The 22,013-nt window shown below is 35.5% G+C and overlaps 1 protein-coding gene and 1 non-coding gene across 3 annotated transcripts in view; both read left to right on the forward strand.

Moving 5' to 3' along the window:
* LOC150105673 (uncharacterized) overlaps nt 1–22,013 on the forward strand; it is a 211,184-nt gene that overhangs the window by 27,935 nt on the left and 161,236 nt on the right. The gene's annotated exons all lie outside the window — the stretch shown is intronic.
* Nucleotides 19,402–19,594, forward strand: LOC150105674 (U2 spliceosomal RNA). Its single transcript, XR_016548514.1, has one exon. It is a non-coding gene; the product is annotated as a U2 spliceosomal RNA (small nuclear RNA).

Consider the following 22,013-nt stretch of genomic DNA (forward strand, 5'->3'; position numbering starts at 1 on the left):
AAGCTTTTCACAAAAATCATCTGCATGCGAATCAAATGCAGAATCGGCAAAATAATCACAAGCTCACAGGTCTACAGAATCCCAGATAGATCTATGGAACTAAATCTCTTCCTGTTGAGGGACTTAATTCATCTGGCTAAAGTTGAAAAGTACCCCCTGGTATTTCTGTCCACCGATCTGGAGAAAGCGTTTGACGTCAGCCACAGGTACCTACAGGACACCCTACAAAAAACTGGAGTGGGCTTGAGGCTCCGTCGTGCAATTGAGAACATATATGAGGGAGCCTCTACCCAACTATCTATAAATGGGTTTCTCGCAGAAAAAATCAACGTAAAGAGAGGAGTTAGGCAAGGCTGTCCGCTGAGCCCCCTCCTCTTCTCCTTAGTGCTTGAACCCTTGATAAGGAGAATTGAAAACACCCCCACAATTAATGGCATTCCATTACCCCAGGTCTCCAGACACCTGTGTATGCCGATGATGTAGTCGCTACACTCAGAGACTCTGAGTCCGTCTACATCTATTTTGGCATACTACAAAAATTCAGCATAGTCAGTGGTCTCTGCGTTAACGCGCAAAAGACAAAAATTAAAAGCTTCGGAGATTTCCGTAACACTGGACTTCCGTACGGTTTAACACTGTACGCAACCTCTCACAATACTGGGCATCCCCTTTTCTGATACTCTAACACTACCTGTCCATAAACTGCAGGACACAGGTATGAAAAGATTAAATTTATTCAAACCAGTCTTTTTCTCCTTCGGAAGAGCCATTGTAATCAAAACCATGCTAACACCAATGTTCATGCACATCATTAACATAACGGACATTACACAAAAACAGGAGAATCAACTGTCCCAACAACTCATAGATTTCTTTTGGAATGGGAAAAAACATGAAGTAAAAAAAGAATATTTAAAACTGAAACAAGAACAGGGGGGTTACGCGCTGCCAGATTTTAAATGCTTGTTTTATGCGAACACTTTCAAAACTGTACGGAAGGCTGTAAATTCTAATCACATTTCAGGCCTTTTAATCAGATATTTTGTAGATAATTTCCTCCCCCTTTTTGGGATCACGGACTATGCTGGACCCCGCGCAAAGGTCGTACCCAAGTGGTATCATACACTCGCAAAACTTCTCACCACACTCAGAGACAATGGGAAAGACATCCTTAAACAAAAACCCAAGGCCGTATACTGGGATTTTTTCCATCTCTCCAGGCGTGATACACCGAACCTAGGAACAGATATTGAAATCCTCTTTAGGAGCATTAAACAGAGCTGGGGATGACTGTTTCACCGGGATCTAGCCTGGCAAATTGCCTACGGGCAGCTCCCGGTGAAACAAATCAAGTCCCAGTATGTACCCAGCCCGTGCGACCCCTTCTGTGATGTCTGCCGGGCTGTTGAGACGGTGGAGCATTTTTTTTACTTTTGCCCACCAGCTCAGCGCGTCTGGCAGAGACTCGGCGCAGCACTGGATATTCCGATGTTGTCGCTAGAGGAGGTCGTATGTTTGCAATTTCCTCCACCAGTTAGCAAGACCCAAAAAAATTCACCATCTTCTTAATAAATGTTTTGAAGTATCACATCTGGAAAGTACGGAAAAAATCCTAGATACGCGACGCAGAGTTAATGTATATTAAAATAAAAAAAGGTCTTTTCTTCTATTTACCGCGCTTTCTGGTGCAAGAAAGACACTTATTAGGCGACCATAAATTTGTTAATAAATATTGTAAACCGCCGAAAATATGCTTCCCCATACAGGGAAACATCAGACCCTGCATATTCCTGTAAATACACGACACGCCGTCTAGCTCCTCCTTGGGGAAAATAGATGTTTCCTTTCTGATTTAACCACAAATCTTAGTTCCCATGGTTTTTCATTATCCAAAGGAGGGGTGCATCTGAGAACCCGGGCTGCGACGGCCTACAGCGAGGTGGTGCTGCTCCCTGTGAGCAGTATCTCCCCGGCCAGATTAAACCCCAACTCTGAGTCCCAGTGGAACAAGGTCTGGAAGTTCGGAAAAAAAAAAAATCTATTTCAATCTATTCATCTTTTTTATTTTAATCTATTTAGTCAAACTTAATCTATTTAATATATCCATTTATATTAAAAAAAAAATGTAATTTAAATCATTTTAATTTTAATCTATTGTCTTTTCCTGAAACCTACTCCCTGCGAAATCGAAGAACAACTTTAAAGTTAGCATATTTTAAGCAAGAAGTTAGCAGGGGTTGACGGAAATCTTCCACAAACACCTGATAAGTTTTCTTTTTTTGATTTGAACAAAGTTAAATGTGAACCTCAGGTTTTTTTTTTCTTTTTTTTGTATGGTAAATTTTTCTTTATATTTAAAAATAAAGTAAGGAAAAAAAAAAAAACAGGTAACAGGAGGTTACGTATATAGACTTCTTAGCCAAACCCACATTGTGGAACGGCTAAAACAGGTCGACTGAGGCCTCTTTTACCTACTACTAATAGCTGGATGGATTTGTGATTTGTATAATGTTAAGAGCTGTTGAGGGGTGAATTAACATCTTGACCAAAAGAGAAATTCTAGTTTTTTTTTGAAGCTGAGGATGCAATAGTTGATGTGTTTATGCCAGGAGAGGTTTGATTTCAGGGTAATTCCAAGAAGAGAAATCTCAAACTGTCTGGAAATTTGGGTATCGTCAAAAAGAATACTAGGAAAAAATGGTTCTTTTTTTATGAGCAATAGGACAGAACTGGGTTTTATTTACATTGAAATTGATGAGGTTGTTCTGTAGGTTAAGGTGAGTTGTGTAGGGTAAGGTTTATCAAACGAAAGGGAGGAGTGTAATGTGCTGTCGTCTGCAAAACGTCAGTCCTCTCGCCATTCAACTAATGCTGGGGTTCTGGCATTAGTTGAAAGGTGAGAGGATAAGGAATCATTCACCATCACACACAATGTGCATCCAGACAGAAAGCTGGCAATCCAACTACAGAAGTCCTGGGACAGACCAAATGATGGTAGTTTGCTTAGTAAGCCTTTGTGCAAGACCCCCGTCAAAAAGCTTTGGAGATATCAAGTGCAACCACTTCAGATTCATCAAACTCCTCCATGGCATTTGTCCAGAGATGGGTGACATATGTGAGCAGATCTCCTGTTCCTGATCGGCAGCGACGGAATCCATACTGGCAGTCATTTGGTTTATTAGGTGGGTGCCTTCAAGGTAGTGTAAGAGTTGGGAATTGATGATTTTTTCCATTGCTTGAGACAGAACTGAGGTAATCGAGATAGGGCAGTAGCTGAATGGCAGTGACTTGTCACCCTTCTTGGGAATGGGTTGAATAGGCCAATTTCCAGGTTGTGGAATAGATTCCAGTAGAGTAAGAGCGTATATATAGGTGACATAGGATAGGCGTCAGTTCTGGTGCACAAACTTCAGGACAATTGGGAGAATGCCATCAGGACCAGGAGACTTTTTTGTGTATAATTTGGATAGTATTTTTCTGATCTCATCCTGGCTTCCTTACACCCACCTTATATAGTTTCCAGGGATAGCCTCTTGTCTCTGTCTACAAAAAATCTCCTTCACATTAATTTGATACCCCCCCTCTCATTTGTGTCTCAATCACATCTCCTCTTCTTCATTTCACAAGTCTCTGTAAACTGCACTCCTCAATCTGTTCTCATATTTCAGATTCAAAAGACCTGACACAAATTTAGTGAATCTTCTCTGGACTCTATAAGATATCCTCATCCCCTTGAAAACCAGGTAACCAGATTTGTGCAGAGCAATGGTGCACCCGGGAGGAAGCATGGGGTCCTGGCCCCCCAAAAAAAGAAAAAGGAAAAAAAACATTAGAAAATTTTCCAAAAATCTTTTCCTAATTAAAATTTACGTTGTGTCATGTTTTCTGTTTCTATACCACTTATGAATTAGCGGTCACATAAGGTGGAATCACCCTACATCTCTCGGGAATCCTGGCCGCTGTGAACTCAAGGCGAACGAAGTAGTTGCCCGAGTTGGGCAAGAGGTTATTACAGATATCACGTATTGGCGATCACTGCAGATGCTCAGTCATAGGTCGTATGCAATGCATAGTGTGTATTCTCAAATTGTCTACTCAACTCAGCTCCCCAAGATTAAATCATGAGTGCTTTGTTTCCCGAAGATTAAATCTCGAGTGCTCGATCCCCCTTTCCCACCTCAAGGATTAAATCCTGAGTGTGCCACTGGTGCACAGTAGTCCATATGTGGCCTAATCAATGTCTTATACATCATCATCATCATCATCAAATTCCTGCCATGTACCCTCAAGGGGTGTACAGGATATGATAGTACTACATCAGAAAAATTACATCATTATTAATTTCCTATCTACAATTTTCCTCCAAATCAGTCTGTTACTTGTCAACACTCCAATATTATCAGATCTTATATTTCTATCGTCTAAAGCACTTTGTACCGTATCAATCCACCTATATCTTGGTCTTCCTCTAGGTCGTTTTCCTGCCAACCTGGCAGAGAACACTTGTTTTGCTAATCTTTCCTCGCCCATTCTGTTTAAGTGACCATACCACCTGAGATTAGCTCTGCTAACGCATTCCTGGATGCTGACAATGTCAAGTTCTTTCCTAATATCCTCGTTTTTAATATGATACTGCCATTGATGCCATCTGTTCACGCCTATAATCTTTCTCAGGACTCTCATATCTGCAGTCTCTAGTCTTTGGTCAAGTGTTTTACTTCTGACCCAGCTCTCAGATCCATAAGTTAAAACTGGTTTGAACACTGTCTTGTATACATCTAATTTAGTGTTTCGACTAATTTCTCTCTTATTCCATATGAATTTATTCAATTGACTTCCCACCATACCAGCTTTGCTGATTCTGTTGTCTATTTCTACATTTAATTTACCATCTTCAGTAAAAATCGTGCCTAAATAGCTGAAATGTTTTACTTGTTCCACAGGTTCTCCATTCACAACACAGTTGACATTTTCAATGATTCTGCCTATTTTCATTGTCTTTGTCTTTTTATTGCTGACCTTCATACCATATCTATTACAAGAGCTATTCAATTTAGTCAGAGAATCTTGCAGACTTGTAGCGGATTTATTTAGAAGTATAACATCATCCGCATAAAGCAAAGAGCTGACATTAACATCTCCAATTTTGATATCATGTCCAATACCACTTTCCTTCATAATGTGATCCATATAGATAATGAATAACAGAGGGGACAATGTACATCCTTGTCTCACACCAGATTTAACATTAAACCATCTTCCTGTACTTCCTTCAATTCGAACTGCTGACTTACAACTCAAATAAAGACTAAGTATTGCTTGATATAATGTCCCATTGACACCATATAACTGCAGCGTATTGAATAGCTTCTCTCTTGGCACCTTATCATATGCCTTTTCCAGATCAACAAAACTTAAATACAGATCTTTGTTATATTCCCATGCTTTCTCGACTATTTGTCGTAAAGTGAAGATCTGATCCTGACAGCCTCTATTTGGCCTGAATCCAGCTTGTTCTTCACCAAGCTTTTCTTCCACAATTCTTCTCAACCGTTTCTCAAGTATACTTGCATAGATCTTGCCAGGAACACTAAGTAGGGAAATACCTCTGTAATTCTCACATGCAGTTTTATTTCCCTTTTTATATATGGGTACTATGAGAGCTCTACTCCAATCATCGGGAATTCGTCCCTCTGTCCAGGCTTTCTGAACTATGCAGTGCAGCCACTGTAAGACTCTTATACCACCATACTTCAGCATTTCTGGTCGAATATCATCTACTCCTGCTGCCTTTCCACATTTCAAGCCTTTGATGGCTTTTTCTACTTCAAGTATGGATATGTATTCCTGACTGCAAGCCTGGTCAGTGTTTTTTACCACTGTGCTGTTATCACTGCTTGTTTCATTTAGCAGTTTTTCAAAGTAATTACTCCATACTTCAAGGATATCTTTTTCTCCCGTTTTCATGTCACCTTTATCATCTCTAATTCCTTTTACAGCACTCTTTCCTCCATTCTTAAGCTTCTTCAACAACCTCCAGAATATTTTGCCACTTTCTTGATATTTATTTTCTATATTCTTGCCAAAGTCCTCCCATGACTTTTGTTTAGCTAGTTTTACAGTGTGTTTAGCATTCTTGCATTTGTCTCTATATTCTCTAAGAGCACAAGCTGACTTATTTGACAGGAACTTTTGGTATGCTTTCTTCTTTTCCTTCACTGCCTCTTTAACCTCCTGTGTCCACCAAGGAGTTCTGATTTTTTTATCCTTACAAACAACCTCACCACATGCCTCTCTGGCAGAATCAATCAATGTTTTCTTCAGAGTTTGCCACTGAATCTCCAAGGTTTGATTCCTGTTCTCAAACTCTTTCATTTTTCCTTCAATAATCTTTGTGTATTTTAGTCTACAGTTCACATCTGAGAGCTGCTCAACTTTTATTCGCTTTAAAACTTTCTTACATGTTATTCTTTTCAATATGAAATTCAATTTTATCCTGCTCAAGACTAAATAGTGATCACTTCCAATTTCAAATCCTCTGTACACTCTGGTGTCCTGCACCAGGGAGAAAACATCACTATCAACAATAACATAGTCAATGAGACTTTTCTTATTCCTAGCCTCTTCTCTCCATGTGAATTTGTGCACATTTTTATGTTGGAACATGGTGTTAGTAATAACCAGTCCATGTCCTGAGCAGAAATCCAACAGATATTTGCCATTATTATTAGCTTTGCTCTTTTCTCCAAATTTTCCCAAAATATTTTTGTATGTCTCACAATCATTTCCTACTCTGCTATTTAGATCCCCAACAAGGACCAACTTTTCATTTTTCATTGTGTCAGTTGCTTTTTCTAAAGCCTCAAAAAATTTGTCCACTTCTTCCTTAGTAGAACCTTCTGTGGGACCATAGGCACAAATAAGTCTCATTGTCCAGTTCCCCATTCTCATATTTGCCCACATTACTCTACTTGAGACTGACTGCCATTGAAGAAGATTAGCCTCGTATTTTGTGTTGAATACTATGGCTACTCCTTCTTTTCCTCGATTGTCATTGCCTGAATATAACATTTTGTATTTATTGCTCAGAAAGATCTCACCAGTTTTTGTCTTTTTTGTTTCAGTCACCCCTATTATGTCGATCTGGTACTTATCTAATTCCTCAGCTAGCTCCATTTCTTTGCCATTCAGGCTTCTTACGTTGATTGTACCGATCTTTAACTCTGGTGATGTTGAGTTGGGGTTTATTTTCAGATTTGTTCCAGTAGCTGACTTTTCGCTGTTCGCCCTGGTTCCCTGGCGAAAACAACGGGGGCCTTGTTTAACCGGGCGACGCCCCAGCCGGCATGAAATTTTTTCATGTTGTACCATCATTCTATATTTTGGTTTAACCAATAAGAATACAATTTGGTCGGCTAAATCCCAAATTGCCAGCCCATCCTCGTCCGTTCAGTATCCAAGTAGATACCCAACAGGGTGCACCACGAGAAGGTGAGGATTGGACATTAGGTCAGAAGCCCTGGTCGGTTCTCCGCATTCCTTTAAAGGCTATGTGGAGGTCTCCTCTCAGTTATACAGCTTTGACCCTTAAGCACCCCATGTCTTATACAAGGAAACCATAACCTCTTTGCTTCTGCACATCAATATCCTCATTATTGCCATAATATGTTTTGATGTGCTCACAATTTTTTTTCAATGTGACCTCTTACCTTCATCCCTGTTTCCCCCCTCCCCCAAAGATCTGTCATTTCCTCTGCCTCCTGCAAAATGTCCCTTATTAATTATATACTCTGCATCCCCATCCCAATACCATACACTTGACAAAACTGAGCTGGGAGATCCTCCACTTGCTTGTCCACTCACAACACACTCCCTCACAGTCTATTCATATCCTCCTGTAAGGTTCCATCATCTGCATATCATCAGTTATGTATGTCCCAGTATCATTAATATACAAGTTAAACAATAACGGTCGCAAAACTGATCCAAAGGCACACTGCTAGCAGGGGCGTGCCTGTGTGCAAAACTTTAGTTGGCGCCCCTATACCCTCCCCCAATAAAAAATAACTTTATAAAAATGTATCAGCGAGTAAAAATGAAATACGAAATATATTAATTATAAGTTTATTGAACCAAAAGCAGAAATTACAAAAAAAATTATAAAAAACAATAAACATACAAGAAGAATACAGAAACAAAAACAGCAAAAATAATTTGGAAAAAAATAAAATAATTTATGTTATTTGGCAAGGAAATCATTTGTGAATTGCACCTTATATAGTTTTACGTTTAACAGATAAACATACAGTTTTATAAAAACAAAAATATTAAATATTTTTTGGTACAAAATTAAACTAACTATATTTTATTTGGCAAGAATCGCTGTCATTTGTACTTTTATAGGTATAAATAAGAAACAGATAAACTTACAAGTATATAAATAGGAACATATTAAACATTATTAGGTAAATAAATATTTAAACAGAAAGAAAAATCACTTAGCGAATTGAACTTTTCTAGTTTTCATTAATGAAAATTCTTGAATAATCTCATGTGTATCAAGTTGATCCAAAATATCTGACTCTATTGATATAATGGCAAGATTTGAAAGTTTGTCTTGTACCATTGTGGAGCGCAAGTAGTTTTTAATAATTTTAATTTTAGAAAAGGACTGTTTCGCAGATGCTACAGATACCGGTAATGACAGAAGAATCCGAAGAGCATTGTAAAGTTTGGATAAACTGTGATTAAGTCGTTTGAATAAATATACTGAATTATTTGATATATATATAGTTTTTAAAATTAGAAATAAATGGATGACAGTGTAAAATTTCTTCGCATAAATCATCTGCATCAATGTCTGAATGATTCTCATGTGTTAATTTTTGTAGTAACTTTTCAAGAAGATAATAAATATTCTTTATTTTGTGAAGTACTTAACAAATACAAAAACTGAAATGAATTCATATGTTCTTTTAATAAAGTAAATCTTTCCTGCAAAGATTCTAATGTTTGATCTATTATTCAGAGCGAAAAAAATTTACTTTAAATGAAATTTCAGGATCTACCATATTTTCACTTTCATGTTTGTAATCAAATTGTGTTGTCTTTTTACGTTGCCTTGGTGGTCTACTACTACAAAATACAGGTTCTGCATCAAATTTTGCTGCAATTAATTTTGAGTTTTCTACAATTTCTTTGAAAGTTTCATCAGACCCTATATTCATTTAAAACTTCATTTAGATCATTCACTGCATCTAAAGCAAGTTGGAGATTCATAGATGAAGACTGCAGTATTTTGCTGACAAAATTCACTTGATTTAAAATATCATACCAAACTCTAATACAACAAATAAATGTACCAATTTTTTCACCATTTTGCCTGATATTTGGATTGTTCATCCAGTTTTTAAGAGTCATTTCAAATGAAGCATCATACACTTCAGGTAAATATTTATAAAGAGGTTTTATGGCATCAATTCTGCTCTACCACCGTGTTTCAGATAATGGCTTTAAGGTTAAATCAGTTACACGAGTAGTTAAAATATTCCATCGGTAAACAGAAGAGGAAAAAAATGTATATAACTCTTCTACTATATTAAAGAAACCAATAGTTTCATGATTGATATTCACAGCGTCATTAACTATCAGGTTTAGACTATGATTTGAACATGGGACATAAAATGCACGGGGATTTAAATCTAAAATTCTTTTCTGTAAACCTATATTTTTGCCACGCATATTAAAGCCATTATCATAGCCCTGACCTCTTAAGTTATTTATGTCTAAATTTAATTTTTTCGGTAAATCAGTAAGAAATATTGTCAATCCAGCTCCTGTAGCATCTAAAATTTGATAGAATGCTAAAAAATGTTCATGTATTTCAACACTTTTATATCCTGAATTGAAATGAACGAATCTGACTATCACACTTAATTGTTTAGTATGTGATACGTCCGGAGTACAATCTAAAATAATGGAAAAATATTTGTTCTGTTGACGCAGGTTAATAATATTATTTTTAATATTGAATGCCAATAAAGTGAGTATTTCATTTTGAATTTTATCTCTTAAATAGGAGGGCATATTTTTAAAGTCAGGATCATTAGCTACACATCGCATGTGTTCCGATATACAAGGATCAAACTTTTCTAACACCTCAATGCATTTTAAAAAATTGCCATTGTTGCAATTGTAAAGTTTATTACTTTTACCATGAAGAGCCAGATTTTGTTTGCCTAAAAACTGTACTACAAAAATTATTCTTTTTATAATTTCATACCAATGTTTCCTTTCACTATCTAAAACTATTTGTTGCAAATGATCAATATAAGTTTTATTTCTTAAGGATGTAATCAATTCTGTCCATTTTTGTAATTGTTCAAATGATATAAATTTTTCTCATGACGATTCAAGTACATTATAAGATGTTGCCAGTCATTAAATCCCAGAATAAATTTATTATGTTCGGAATTGTAAAGTTCGAAAAGTTTGCAGCAAAAGCAATAAACTGCAGTTTTTTGAAACTGAATAAATTAACCCATTTCTATTGTATTCTTCGCCATTTTTTAAATGTCTTTTATAATATGCACGTGAAAATTTTCGTCTGTAAGAATTGCGTGGAAAATTAAAATCTTTAATTTGTTTAAGACCTGTTTCTAAAATGGCTTGCTTTGTTGTATGAGAAATTGTTTCCGGCCAAAGTCCAGGATCATCAAAATTAAACACACTTATTGTAGTAGATTCTTCACGTTCCCAATTAGCGAAAATGTCTTTAGTATCTTCACTTATTGTTTCTTCTGTATTGTCTTTTGGCGCCATATGAGTGACAGTCAGTTGGAAAAGAATTCACTGGAATTCTTTTCCAAGTGACTGAGTGTATCAAAAATATCCTTACTACAACCAGGAACTGGGTCCAAGTCATTCATCATTACTTTTTTAGTGAAGTACTGAGTAATTCTGGAAGCATTTCTCTCTCTATCTTCTTTCCGTTTTCTTTTATTTATTAAATTTTGATACCTGGAAAGTTTCTTTTTCTTTTCCTCTTGGGACATCTAATTAAAGAAAAAATACTCAACTCTAATACATTTTGTTATTAACCCTTTCTGCCCTAGTGATTCCAATTGGAATCACTAACTTTCTTGGCTTTCATAGCCCATATTACGTGACAAATGATTCCACTTCTGAAATGATTCACTTTCAATGAATCATTTCAGAATTCCTATTTAGCGAAATATCTAAAAGCGTGAAAATTTAACTTTTTCACGACAGTTTAACAAAATTAAAAAATAAGGAATATATTACGTTAAATGTACGAGAAAAGAATGAATAACTTACCTAAGATCTTAGTTCAAATTCAAATTTATTTCTTGTCCTTGTTATTACTGATGCACTGCACTTTACTGTCCTATGTCCAATTACAAAATCTTACAGTTGATACCTTTTGGATTAGTGATACAATAGGGTACATACACCATAACAGCAGAATATAGAATAAAGTTAATAACCGCAGCAGCTTTTCTTAAATACGTAAAGTTTAGAGCAAATGCCAGTTTGAACAAGAATAAACAAACTAAAATGCACGTCATCCTGTAGACAGTAAACTCACCAAAGTTCAAGTTTTTACTTCTTTATGCTAAATTACCTTGTTAGAACTAGGATCAGAATAAAATAAGATCTTAACACTCGGGGTGCTCGCATCTGATCTGACAGACAGATGCTAATTGTTAACATGAATATTCTTAACCTATCTATTGTATAGGTTGAAGGTCATGAGTATATTAAGAGTGCTATTTCGCACTTTTGTTGCTGTCAGTTTGGTTTAACACGTGTTATGCAAAGATTTGTGATATTTGACCCTGCGGAGGTCCCGGCAGATCTAACAGATACTTGTTAATTGACATAGATATTTTATTGTATAGGTTGAAAGTCATGACTAGCTGCACGTGCATATGTTAAGAGTGATATTCTGCACTGTTTTTTTTTTGCTATCAGTTTGGTTGAACACATTTTTTGTAAAGGTTTGTGATATTTGACAGTAAATTGTATCTGAGAGATACTGTGAGCTCTGATGTCAGTATAGCTCATAAATATAAATGCTCGGATTATTCATATGCTGAAAAACAATGTGAAAATACAGTGCAGAATATTTATTAGAAATCTAGTAATGCAGTTAGTGTCAGAACAAATAAAAAGGCATTCAGAAATATCTACAGGTGTGAATAGGTCTTTACACCTGAAACTTCATTATTTTCAGACACAGTTTGAAGGAAATTCTAATGACGAGATAGATACGGCTCCCTCGACAAAAAGAAAAAGATGTTTTATATGATGCATCCAAAACGAGTTGCTTATCAAAATATTTTTGCAAGCATTATAAAAAGTATTATGCTTTCAGCATAGCAGTATTGTTTGCAATGACAGTTCTGTAAATCCAACTATTGAAGATTCTGATTAATTAATGTTAAATGCATTTGTATAGTTTTATTTTCTTTTATTATCGATGTTTGTGTTATTTTGTAACAAAAATTTTTATTCTTTATATTTCTTTGTTTCAATAATTTCTAGATTGTAACTGAAATTAAATAAACCATCTATTATTGAAATAGAGAACCAAAAGCTTATTTTTTATCATACATGTCCTCTAGAACAGTGCTTCCCAAACTTCTGGATGTCGGGGTTCCCTTTATAAAAATTAAAATATTTCACGGCCCCCCCCCCTCAAAAAAATCGTAATTGAGACATATTATAATATTTATTGTATTTATATTCAATACTAATTTATAATTTATATCCAAAAACATATGCAGCATATATTGCAAAAATCAAATGCAAATATTACATTTTTAGCATCTTACATACACATTTGACATAGCACATTATCTCAGATTTTTATATAGATAGATATGTTATTGTACATTTGCATATTGTACACAAGCAAATGAAACGTAAGACGATTAGTAATAAAGAAAGAATTAAAAACATAAAAGAAATTTAATAACAATTTAAATGTGATGGATGTGTTTCAATACTACTACTACACAAAAAGTCACTATCAGGTGAAATATTTTAAATGGCTATTCTTAGATTTCTTTCCAATTCTTCAATTGATAAGCAGGACCTATGTTTATTTTTAATTATCAATAATGACGAAAAGGCAAAAGGAATTAACATATTTAAGGTTGCGTTTGCTAATGAAGGACATTCTTTTTGTCGTCGAATCCAAAATTCGGATAAATCACTGTTAAGAAATTCTGATTCGAGGGTTGAATCTGCTCTCATATCAATTAGTTCTTCTTGGGATGACCATGGAAGATTGCTAAATTGTAGAGAAGGAGCAAATGGTGTTCTTATCTAATCATATTCTTTATCTTCATTCAAATTAGGAAAATATTTTTCGAAAAACAACATAGAATTTGTAAGGTGGTTAATTATTATCCTTTTATTTTCTGTTGATAGTAAAATATTATTTTCTTTAACATATTTATGAAGAGAAGTAAACATTTCCGTTTTTTCATTTAAAACTTTTTAACCATGCAGAAAGAAACTTTGAAATACTTGCAATTTAATGTTTAGTGTTAATATATTGGTGTTTTTTCGAAACAGTTAATGAATTGAACCTTTAAAGGTTCAATTCATTAACTGTTTCGAAAAAATCCGACAGATAAGAAACACAACCAATTTTAATCACAAAAATGAGATGCTAACATGGGATTCTTATCAAGAAGAAAAATTTGTAGTTCATCTTTCAATATTAAAACTCGTTTCAGAACTTTTCCGCAGGACAACCACCTTACTTCTGTGTGATATAAGAGTGTCATAATTGGAATCCATCTCTTGGCATAAAATATGAGTCTTGTATTAGTAGCATTACTTTTTATATAATTAACTACAGTAGAAACTTCTGATAACACTTTACTCAGCGATTCTTCCATTTGTCGAAATACTAAGTTTTCTCTATGGATAAGGCAATGAACATTGTCTTGCATTCGGATAAACTTTTTTTACTTCTGCTACAAAACCTGAAATTCTCTCCGGCATGGCTGTGGCACCATCAGTACAAATTCCAATGCACTTTTGCCAATCAAGTTAATATTCTTTAAAAAAATTATTCACTTTTTTAAATATATCTCTTCCTTTGGTTGTACCGGAAAGATTTCTGCAGAACAGGAGATCTTCATGAACTTTAAAATTATAGAGGTATCTAACAAAAACCATTAAATTAGCGTCCTTTGTATTATCCATAGATTCATCAAGCTGAATGGCAAATGCATTACTTTGATTCGTTAAATTAATGTAGGCATGATATTATCGGCAATGCAATCTATTCTTCTTTTAATTGTGTTATTCATTTTTTTAAACCCCTTAACGTACCAATTAAAAATCAGAAAGCGGTCGTTTTTCTGTCAATTTTTTGGGCGAGGGTGATTTGCTGGATCAAATTCATCATTTGAAAAATAATGACGAATTTGTGCAAATGAAATAGCCGATACACGCCATTGGCAACTTTTCTCTGCTGAAATGAAATAGGCACAAGATTGTCTAGCATCTATATTTGGTTGTATTTATATGTTAAACCAAAATTCAAAATCAATTTTCGTGCAATAAACAAAAGACGTATCACAGATGTCTTTGTATGTTAAGGGGTTAAAGGTTCTGATATTTCGGAACCATAGATAGTTTCGTAAATTTGTATGAGGTTTCTTTGTTTTTACAATTAACAAAGCAATTTTGAAAGATACTTTTACTAATTTGTCATTCAGTTTAACATGCTTTGAAAAACATTTAGTTTGTCGTTTTAATTCTTCCGCCTTTATTTGAAAAAACTCAATTGTCTTGCTCTTATATTCCCATGAACAGTATCTAAATGGCGACAAAGTTTTCCGGGTCGCATGCAATCATTTGATAACTGTTTACAGCAGATTACACACATAGGTTTGTTTGGATTATTATATGATGATACAAACCCATATTTCAAATAAGGAGGATCGTATTTTCGAATTTTTTCATGCGACATTTTTTGCCTCTTATTGTTTGGTGCTGAAGACAACATGGGCTGTTCTGGTAAAATATGAAATACTATCCTTTTTTTTTGAGTCTGTTTCTGCTTCTTCTGATTGTTTGCTGGATATTTTTTTTATCAGCCACTTAATCTATCTCAGGGTTAAATTTTTAACGTAGAATAGATCAAATAATAGCACCACTTACCAATACTGGCACACCACAGACTAACAACATGAAATTAGTGAATTACATGAATAAGGGAATCCCCGAACCAGGAACATTTTTCTCTTTTGTGGCATTTCTCCCTTTATGGTAATTAAGCCTAATGCGAAACAGACAGCAAAGGCAGGTTATTAAAATGTGCATATGATTCGTGTGGTATTAACCAAACATCACGCGACCGAAAGATAAAAGCAAAGCTGACAATTGAGTTGAAATGCTAACTCTCTTCAACCGAATTCCATATGTGAAACTGCCATAACATTCACTGTATATATATTTCTTAGTTTTAACACGTTTACAAATTTTAACACATTCGGTTGAATTTTATTGTTGCCTTGCGAAATCGAACTTGCACACATCTAATAAATAACAATAGTTTTTAGTTAGATACTGTGTTTTGTCGTTGCAACATATGGTTTTGCTTGAGTCTATAAAGTCAATATCAACAGTCGCTTGATTACGAATGCGTGATAAAAGGGACGGGAAGATTTAGAGCTTCCCTGGAGAGCAAAGTAAATACAATTAACCACTGCTTTGAAATGAAACTTATGTGAATAAGCATATATTTAGTAATATTCATTAAACGCCAAAATACGCAGGAAGCAAAATTTGTGAACCTGCACCAGTGTGTGCTTTTTTTTCTATTAAAATATAAAAAATAATAAAAATTAAATACGTTTCTTTTAAGATAAGATAAAAAGAATCTACTTAGTCTTAAAAGATTTTAAATTTTGTTTTCATTATTTCATGCTTCATCCCCCTCAACAAAACCTATGTCCACCAAGAGCGTCGCAGCCACATTTTGGGAAGCGCTGCTCTAGAAGATGTGCTTTACATTTAAGGAAAATACTAAGGAAAGTGGTCTGGAGCTTGCTCCACCTTTACTATGAGTTGCCCATAAGGTCGCTTATGCTTGCATCTGCCGAAACTTTTAGTTTCTATATGTTCGGCATGAAACTCTTGTAGTTTCAATATTCGGCTATGAAATAATGTTGGATTCAATATTCACTTAATTTGTACCATCATGTATTATATTTGCAGTGTTGTTTCATGTTTTTTTTGCATTTTAGCACATACTAGAAATATCTCTCAGATATACCACATCATATGCTGCAAAATTAACTGCGAGCTCCCGCATGTTAAGGAATAATAACAAATAAGTGATTATAAATGATTTGTTGAAGACAAATCTATAAAATATAATTAAAATTTAAACAAAAATGCAGTTTATTTCGATATACCGGTAATTAATGAATAATATATTTTTTTTAAGTATTTCCTACTCGCCTGAAATCTTTGGCACCTGTATGCATTGCACACCGTGTTGGTGCCCCCCCTGACTGCTAGTGACCTTTCTATGTTGAATACCATTCCTGCATAAAACTATCCAGCTCAGAATTCTGTTGTTATTATTATTATTATTATTTGACACTTGTGGCATGAGAGGTTTCTTCAATTAGCACAAAAAAATCACAAGTAACCTCAGTTATTCTCTTATTCAGTCCTATCCATTCCAGCTTAGTTATCATCTTGTCATATGGATCAAAGGCCTCTGAAAAATACAAGTATACCTTCTTCTTAATATATGTTTTCTTTGCTAGGTGAGGCCACCTACTGTAGTAAAGAGGATGTTTGTAGCAATTTGGATCAACGTTGGAATTTCCAGTTCTGAAAGTGACTTCATATATAAGAGAAACCATGATAATAATAATAATAATGATGATGTTTTCTAAAAATAAGTCATTTTGCCAGTCTGGTTGGCCGAGTGGTTAGTGTATCCAATCTCCAGCCAAAAGGCTGCGGTTTCGAATCCCGCCATGGGCATGGATGTTGTGAGTGCCTGTGATACTAGTGATGGTGGTCGGCAGTAGATGGCATTGGTATAGATGATGAAGGTTGGTGGAGTGGTGGAGACAGAGTTGTAGAGTATATATCCTCCCTTGATGAGTCTTTGGATTCCCCGGAGGTGTTACATAATAATTCCACTGTAATGCATCTCCCTAATCCAGTGCATTTGTCACCTCATTATAGCGCATTTTTTTTTTTTAGTATTGATCTCATATATATGAGAGGTTAAGAGGCAGAAGCAATGGAGAAGTCATATTTACCTATATGAGTTGCCAACTGGTGTACCACCTTATTATTAAACTTTGTGCAAACTTTGTTTGCTTACACTTGAAGGATTAAAGTAAAGTATCACCACTCTGGGTCTGCCACCCACTGATGAGACCTTGATTAAAGGTCAAAACTAGTCTTGGTAGTGGCCCTTCCCTTAATGCAGATACCAGAGAATGGTTTATTCAGGAGCCGAGTCTAAAAGACGGCTTGTGACTAGTGGTGTGCCGCAGTGCTCTGTTCTTGGACCACTTCTTTTCAATTTGTTCATCAATGATATAGGAAAGGATCTGAGAGGAAGTGTTCACTTGTTTGCTGATGATGCAAAATTGGGTACAGCAATTGTGAGTGCACAGGATGTCAAAATTTTACAGGATGATTTGGATAGTTTGGAGGACTGGGCTAGGAAAAATGGATGTCAATTTAATGTGGCAAAGTGTAAGGTTATGCATTTTGGGGTGAAAAGAATAGCAGCAGTATATCGCATTGGTGGAACCGTACTCCAGGAGATTGATGAGGCCAGAGATTTGTGAGTGTTGGTGGATAGGGAATTGAAGTTTAGGGGGAACATTGCAAAAGTGGCTAAATCAGCTCATCAAATCACTTGGCTTCTGAAAAATACTTTAACATGAAGAGACAAACAAGTTATTGTTCCTCTGTATCTAGCCTTGATAAGACCCCATCTGGACTACTGTGCCCAGTTATGGGCGCCAGGGTTTCTTTGTGATGGGGAGGAAGTGGAGAGGATCCAGAGACGAGTGACCAAGATGATAGCAGGTCTGTGGAATGAACCTTATGAGAATAGGTTGAAGATTTGTGTTTTGCAAAAATTGGTCGATAGGCGGAAAAGGGTTGATATGATTGAGACATTCAAATTACTGAAGGGTTACTATAAGATTAATCCAGAAGATATTTTTGAAAATAGGACTGGTGGTGGAAGGACTAGGGCCATGCATGGAAGCTGGGCAAGAATGTGGTTAACAAGGGTGTTAGAGCTAGATTTTTTACTTGGAGAGTGGTGAATGAGTGGAATAAGCTGCCAGAGTCTGTGGTGAGTGCTACGACTGTGAATGAGTTCAAGGCAAGGTATGATAGATACTGTGTGAATGTCGAATAGTTGTTCTTGACATGATGTTAGGGCTTCCCTCGATGAGTCTGTCGACTCCTTGGAATTGCCCAGAATAATAATAATAATAATAATAATGCATAGCAGTATACATGTCCGCAAGGAGATGTGCTTTGCATTATGGGAGATACTGAGAGCTTGATCCACCTTTGCTATGAGTTGCCAAGGGATGTACCACCTTACCTCAGTCCTGAAGATATTTTCAGGTGCAAACTTTGTTTGCTTACACTTGGATAAAGGATTAAACTAAATTTATTATAGTCTAACCAAGTGCAAAGTAAACTTCCAACATCTCTCTCTAAATCCAGAGTAATTTAATAATAAGGTGGCACACCGGTTGGCAACTTGTGTAGGTAAATATGACCTCTCCATTGCTTCTGCCTTAGTATCACCACTCTGGGTCTGCCTCCCACTGACGAGACCTCAATGAAGGTCGAAACTAGTCTGGGTAGTGGTCCTTCCCTTAATGCAGTGTTTCTCAAAGTGTGGTACACATACCCCTGGGATATGCGAAAGGTCGTTAGGGGGTACGTGGCAATTTTATAATATTTAAAAAGATAAAACGGCACTAACTAATGAGTCGCATCCCCCCCTCCAACAGAAACTGCTGTATAGACCAAGCAAAACCATATGTTGCCGGTGAAACACATGGTTTTGCTTGACACCACCCCGTCGTTAACGTGTTAAAACTAACAAATTTATAGTGAATATGTTTCAGATACTATGGAATTCAGTTGAAATGAATTAGCATTTCAACTCAACTGTTGAAATGCTAATTTGTCTTTGGTTCGCGTGACCTTTTGTTAATACTGTACCAATCATATGCAGTTCTTCGCTGCTCTACGTATCTCAAGTCTTGTAAATTACTGGTAATTTTTGTTTGATATAATGGGAAAGAAGATGACGCTATTTGGGTAGATGACTTTGACGATATTTTCACTTCTCGGCCTTTAGGCTAAGATCAAAGTGTAGTATCTGTTCTTATCAGCTTAATATCTGATACAGGTTCCATCAGAGCCCAAGATGTTAAACTGATTTTTGGAAGTCGGCAGAGTGCTTGGAGCTTGCTCCACCTCTGCCATGAGTTGCTCTGGTATTGCACTACCTCCAGACTTTGACGATGTACACAAAGAAACTGTTCTTGATGCCAAAAGTAGTGATAGCGAGTAGGATCTTCTTGGTAAGTCGCACCTTTTTCAGTTTTTTATGAAAACTTTAGTTTCCGAAAACTCCTGCACGTATCTCGCAACACGATTTTTTAGCTTTAATTTTGGGAAAAAAGTTAGAGTTATGTTCGAGTAAATATAGTACTTTTTTTTAGCTTTCAAATTCTTACGTATGGATTATTAGTTAAAGATTGGATTTATAACCCCCCAAAAGAGATCAATATAGCAAATACAAGTAGCTGTAAGCAACAAGAAAACGTGATGAGTGTGTCATCTGACATCTCTAGAGAACCAAAATTTAAAAATAAATCATATTTTTTGTTTACATGAACATATAAATTCAAATAAAATAGATATTTAATTTTAATTAATATTTTAAATGAATTTATTAATGTTAATTGATTCTTTAATTAATTCTTCAGATTTATTTTTAATTAATTAATGAATTTATTTTTTAAATTGATTAATTAGGGGTACTTGGTAATAATGAAAATTTAAGAAGGGGTACGCGGATATCTGAAGTTTGAGAAACACTGCCTTGATGCATAGCAGCATACATGTCCGCAAGGAGATGTGCTTTGCATTATGGGAGATACTGAGACAAGAAGTGATGAGAGCTTGATCCACCTTTGCTACGAGTTGCCAAGGGATGTACCACCTTACCTCAGTCCTGAAGATATTTTCAGGTGCAAACTTTGTTTGCTTACACTTGGATAAAGGATTAAATTAAATTTATTATAGTCTAACCAAGTGCAAAATAAACTTCCAAAATGTTTTCAGTTATATTTCGCCAACGAAGAGTATCCTAGGTTTGGTTTTCGTTCTCCAATAATATTTGTATATTTCAGTCTACAGTTCACTTCTGAATGCTGCTTGACTTTGATTTTTTTTTTAATTTTCATGCATATTTTTATTTTCAGCATGCTATTTATTTTATACTGCTCAAAACGGAATGGTGATCACTTCCTTTTTCAAATCCTCTATACCTTTTATGTTCTGGACTAACATACAGATATCACTCTCAACAAAAATTAGTCAATAAGATTTTTCCTTGTTTCTTGTGTGGGCTCTTTCCATGGTCTTTTACAGAAATGATAAAGCTTTTCATTCCCACTTGAATGCTTCTGGACAGAAGTATCGAACAGTTAATATACTGCACTAACTTCACAGCCTTAGTTGCTTCAGCCATAGGTAATTGGCTTTCTTAACAGATATTAAGGAGTATATAGTTTAAGATTACAAGTGAAGCTACACCAGGTTCAATACTGGGATCATTACTATTCGATCTTGATGTCAATGACCTTACGACTAAATTACAAGAAGACATTCAGTTGTTTGGAGATGTTATTAAGCTTTGGAGGGTTATTAGTAATAGTGCTTATGTTGTAGCTCTTCAAGAGGATTCGAATAAGCTGGAAAGATGATGGGCAAATGAATGGGGATATCAGTTTAGTAGAGCTAAACGTGAGGTTTTGAAATTTGGTGCCTGCAGATGGAATGCTTGGAGTTATATTGGAAGAAGTGGAGCAAGCAAGATATCTTTGCATGATTGTAGATAGAAGTTTGGAGGATATATTGCAAAGTTTGTTAAGCCAACCCAGAAAATAGCTGCAGTATTGAGAAGGATATTGATGATTAGAGATAAGTGTGGTGGTTCCATTGGATTAATCCAGGGGACAAAGTCATCACCTTAGAGAGTGATTCTGAGACAGACAACAAAACTAATATCAGGACTATATAAAACTGGTTATGAGGATAGCCTGAGGGAGGGCATGCAAACTATAGAGGTAGATAAAAGACCAGGGCAGGATATGATCAGCCATGTAAGCTGTTGAAAGGTATTTCAGCACATTGAATTGACACTGAGGAGATTTTTTATAAGATAGGATGAGAGTAAAGAAGAACAATAGACCATCCCTGGAAGTTCCACAAGGAAGTAGTAAAAGGATAAGAAGTACTTTTATGTATGGAATGGATTGCTCGAGAGGGTAGTAGTGAGAATGCAAACAGTGGATAAGATTAAGGAATGGTATGATAGGCTTTGTGTTGGTCTAAGGTGAACTGGACCTGTCATGATTTCTTGAAGAACTGGAATAACAAAAATAATAGTAATAATAGCAATTAAAATACATAATGCACTAGCTTCATAGATTTAGTTACTTCAGTCACAATACCAAGCAACATCTCTCCATGTGAATTTACTTTCATCATTTTGGTGGAATATAGTGTTAACAATGACCAATTATGTGGTCATTGTAATGGAACAGTATACAGATAAATATAAGACCTTTAACTTAAGTTATAAACCTTCAGTTAAAACTGCAGGATGTACAAGAAAATGGTTTAATGTAAATCAGGCATAAGTCAAGGAATAATACTAT

Source organism: Typopeltis vanoorti, chromosome 6, assembly GCF_054136105.1.
Source record: "Typopeltis vanoorti isolate ZY-2024b chromosome 6, IOZ_Tvanoo_1.0, whole genome shotgun sequence".
NCBI classification, from domain to species: Eukaryota; Metazoa; Arthropoda; class Arachnida; order Uropygi; family Thelyphonidae; genus Typopeltis; species Typopeltis vanoorti.